At 46.1% G+C, this 5,935-nt stretch overlaps 1 non-coding gene across 1 annotated transcript; it reads right to left on the bottom strand.

Moving 5' to 3' along the window:
• Positions 1–1,898: 1,898 nt before the first annotated feature.
• trnal-cag (transfer RNA leucine (anticodon CAG)) lies at positions 1,899–1,981 on the bottom strand. Its single transcript has one exon. It is a non-coding gene; the product is annotated as a tRNA-Leu (tRNA).
• Between the last annotated feature and the right edge of the window lie 3,954 nt (positions 1,982–5,935).

Raw genomic sequence — 5,935 nt, 5'->3', positions numbered from 1 at the left:
CAAGCAGCCTTCTGTTCATCTGTGACAGGGGAGTTGCGCATTCCTTAAAAAACCCTAACAAATATGAGGGTGTAATGCAGATTGTGCTTCTTAAAAGGTCAACTAAGCAGCATAATAAAAATATATTCACTAACCACTATGAAACAATGAAACACCTTTGCATTTTTGCATTTTGCAGAGGTTCTTATGAGGTATTTTACCACCTACAGATACCCACTGGCAGGTCAGCTGCATTCACCTTGCATTGGGCACACAAAACTAACCCTAATCATTGAAAGTTTACCTAAAAGGACATATTGAGGTATTACGACGAATATATTGCATTGCATTTGAAAGAACCACAGGAAATCAAATGAATGGCGAGTTATTGGTGCGTATTATTTGAAGGTACGTATCTACGTTTATTAAAAAGAATATATATATATATATATATATATATATATATATATATATATATATATATATATATATAGATTATACTTAAATAACAGATTATGGTAATTAACATTATGTGCGTATGTGCAAATATTTAGGCAAATCTTTATCGATCTTTTCTACTTCCTTTTGGAAATAATTATGCATCTGTAAAGTAAGAAACGATGCAGAGAAGGGCCTAAATATAGGAGAGGTGATCTCATGACCTACCTGAGGGAGTCGCGCTCAAAGAAAGAAAGAAAGAAAGAAAGAGAAAACGGCATTTTATGACATTCCTTGACTTTTAGCAGCAGGTCGCCCTAAAAATAAAGGGAAATGTCAAAACAAAGTTTGAGTTACAATATGAATAGTATAGTAATATTTACCTGTATATTGAGTAAAAGTATTTTACTCAATAGTGTGGCTACATAGAAGGTAATTTCTCTTAAATTGCAAAATAGAACTGACAACGGTGTGACTCGATAATCCCAGGGACATAAATATACACATACGGGGAAAGAAAACACAGTGTTAATTATTAGCCTAACACCTTTGATGAATTGAGTTATGAAATAAACAGTCATTTTAAATGTTCACTGATTTGCTTATCTATTGTATTGTTGTTCTGTGGGTCTGAATATGTTTATCTCGCTTATCGTCTGTATTCGATATTTAAGAATAAATGACTATATTTTCCATTGTCCTCAACCAATTAGCAGCTCTGGTCTGATCAACAGAAGGGGTAGTGAGAGCTGACTAATATTACGTGTTTGCTTTCCACGGTGATTGAGCGGAAATATCTATTTTTAGCAGGGATATATGTTTCATTTAGACATTGAGTTTCATTTTAAATCCCAGATCAGTGGGCTGCCTTATACAGTGCGTAACCAATGCAACCTTCTTTTTCATTATAGAGTATGATAAAGTAAAAACAGAGCTTTTTTAGTAACGTATTTCCCCCTCATTATGAATCTCTATTATGACATACAACGTAATTTACCCCCCAACGTAGGTAATGATTTGACAGATCTACTGTCTATATATAGCATCTCAAAGTTTCTGTCAAAGATTGTGGCGTATGTAAGTGCTGTACTTTCATTTATAGAGTTGCTCATATGGATATTTGATTTTCTTGTATTATTTGCTGTTCATCTCCCTGCATAATATGAAAGGGCTGTTCAAAAAGCAATATTGTTAATGCAATCCAATGAACAAAATAAGTCTTATCAAATGAGGATAAATAAACATCTTAACTATTTTTTAAAGATGATTAAATGCACGATTGAAATAGACAGACAATATATAATAAAAATAAATAATTGATTGTATGCCCAAAATTATAAACTATATTATGATTTATACTAATAATAGTGTAATTATAACAATAGCATAGTATAACAATGTATCATTTATTTTTATTTTCCACAAACAATATTTTGGACTGGAGGTGGTACTTGTGTCCGCAAAGGAGGGCAAAACTAACTTGTCAGAAGTGGGATTCGAACCCACGCCTCCAGGGGAGACTGCGACCTGAACGCAGCGCCTTAGACCGCTCGGCCATCCTGACTACTGTGCTACATTTTTTCAAGTCAGTGTTGTGATGACGCAGTCATATACTATTAAGATTGAGACTATTGCTAAAGAGTTTTTTAATGTTATCACACAATTAATACATATATTATTATTTATATATCACAAATCTGCTTTTTATGTGTTTGACAATTCTGTGCTCAAAGCTCCAGTATTAAGTCCCGCCTTCAGCATGTGTTTGTGTATGTTTGTGTCTATTGGCCAGGGGAGACAGACCAACATGTCAGAGAAGCAACAGGTTGTCAATCAAAGCCCACGCACGGCGGTGTGCACTGAGATGCGTGCGCATGTGCGCGGCGTGCCGAGGCACAAACACGATCACCCTGTCAGTCACAGGCAATGAAGCGCAGCACTGCGATCTACTGTGTTGCTAAAGTAATGTTTCAATACGCTGTGGCAACGTTGTGTGTTAGCAGTATGCATGAGATTAGATCAACAGTTCGCCCTGCGATAATTGCATAATTATTGTAATTTAATTATAGTTACCTCAAAAAAAAATTCGGGCACAATTGCACTCGCTTCAGGTTAACTATTATTCCTAAAGATATGTATTGGAAATTAACCAGAGATGGTGCAGATAACTCCCTTTTTCGGTTTGAATTATTATTATTATAGTTGTTCATTATGATAATAATAACCATCATCATCATGTGGCTTTAGAACACTAATCACACAACCACACACCACACCACATCACCACACCACAACACACCACCACACACCACACACCACACAACACACCACCACACACCACACCACAACACACCACCACACAACACAACACACCACACCACACCACCACACCACACCACACCACCACACCACACCACACCACACCACCACACACCACACACCACACCACCACACAACACAACACACCACCACACACCACACCACACCACACCACCACACAACACACCACACCACACCACACCACACCACACCACAACACACCACCACACAACACAACACACCACAACACACCACCACACCACACCACACCACCACACCACACCACACCACACCACCACACACCACACCACCACACAACACAACACACCACCACAACACACACACCACCACAACACACACACCACCACACAACACACACACCACACCACCACACCACACCACACCACCACACACCACACCACCACACAACACAACACACCACCACAAACCACACCACACCACCACAACACACACACCACCACACCACCACACACCACCACACACCACACACCACACCACACCACACCACAACACACACACCACAACACAACACAACACACCACCACACACCACACCACAACACACACACCACACCACAACACACACACCACCACACAACACAACACACCACCACACAACACAACACACCACCACACACCACACCACACCACACCACCACAACACACACACCACCACACAACACACCACCACACACCACACACACCACCACACACCACACACCACACCACACCACCACAACACACACACCAACACACAACACACACACCACACCACCACACCACACCACAACACACACACCACCACACAACACACCACCACACACCACACCACACCACAACACACACACCACCACACAACACACCACCACACACCACACCACACCACCACACAACACACCACCACACACCACACACCACACACCACACCACACCACAACACACACACCACACCACCACACCACACACCACACAACACACCACCACAAACCACCACACACCACACCACCACACACCACCACACAACACACACACCACACCACCATACCACACCACAACACACACACCACCACACAACACAACACACCACCACACACCACACCACACCACCACAAACCACACCACACCACCACACCACCACACACCACCACACCACCACACACCACACACCACACACCACACACCACACCACACCACCACACCACACCACAACACACACACCACCACACCACACACCACACCACAACACACACACCACCACACAACACAACACACCACCACACACCACACCACACCACACCACCACACCACACACCACACCACCACACAACACAACACACCACCACAAACCACACAACCACACAACACAACACACCACACCACACCACACCACACCACCACACACCACAACACACCACAACACACCACCACACCACACACCACACCACCACACAACACAACACACCACACCACACCACACCACCACACACCACACCACACCACCACACAACACACCACCACACAACAACACACCACCACAACACACACACCACCACACACCACACACCACACACCACACCACACCACAACACACACACCACACCACAACACACACACCACCACACAACACAACACACCACCACACAACACAACACACCACCACACACCACACCACACCACACCACCACAACACACACACCACCACACAACACACCACCACACACCACACACACCACCACACACCACACACCACACCACACCACCACAACACACACACCACCACACAACACACACACCACACCACCACACCACACCACAACACACACACCACCACACAACACACCACCACACACCACACCACACCACCACACAACACACCACCACACACCACACACCACACACCACACCACACCACAACACACACACCACACCACCACACAACACACCACCACAAACCACCACACACCACACCACCACACACCACCACACAACACACACACCACACCACCACACCACACCACAACACACACACCACCACACAACACAACACACCACCACACACCACACCACACCACCACAAACCACACCACACCACCACAACACACACACCACCACACCACCACACACCACCACACCACCACACACCACACACCACACACCACACACCACACCACACCACCACACCACACCACAACACACACACCACCACACCACACACCACACCACAACACACACACCACCACACAACACAACACACCACCACACACCACACCACACCACACCACCACACCACACACCACACCACCACACAACACAACACACCACCACAAACCACACCACCACACAACACAACACAACACACCACACCACACCACCACACACCACAACACACCACAACACACCACCACACCACACCACACCACCACACCACACACCACACCACCACACAACACAACACACCACACCACACCACACCACCACACACCACACCACCACACAACACAACACACCACCACACAACAACACACCACCACAACACACACACCACCACACAACACACACACCACACCACCACACCACAACACACACACCACCACACAACACACCACACCACAACACACACACCACCACACAACACACCACCACACACCACACCACACCACACCACCACACCACACACCACACCACCACACAACACAACACACCACCACAAACCACACCACACCACCACAACACACACACCACCACACCACCACACACCACCACACACCACACACCACACCACACCACACCACAACACACACCACACCACAACACACACACCACCACACAACACAACACAACACACCACCACACACCACACCACCACACAACACAACACACCACCACACACCACACCACACCACACCACACCACCACACCACACACCACACCACCACACAACACAACACACCACCACAAACCACACCACAACACACACACCACCACACCACCACACACCACCACACACCACACACCACACCACACCACACCACAACACACACACCACACCACAACACACACACCACCACACAACACAACACAACACACCACCACACACCACACCACCACACAACACAACACACCACCACACACCACACCACACCACACCACCACACCACACACCACACCACCACACAACA

The sequence above is a fragment of the Amia ocellicauda genome, chromosome 1 (assembly GCF_036373705.1).
Source record: "Amia ocellicauda isolate fAmiCal2 chromosome 1, fAmiCal2.hap1, whole genome shotgun sequence".
NCBI classification, from domain to species: Eukaryota; Metazoa; Chordata; class Actinopteri; order Amiiformes; family Amiidae; genus Amia; species Amia ocellicauda.
The sequence above is the reverse complement of the archived record's forward strand: the minus strand, read 5'-3'. Positions and strand labels throughout refer to the sequence as shown.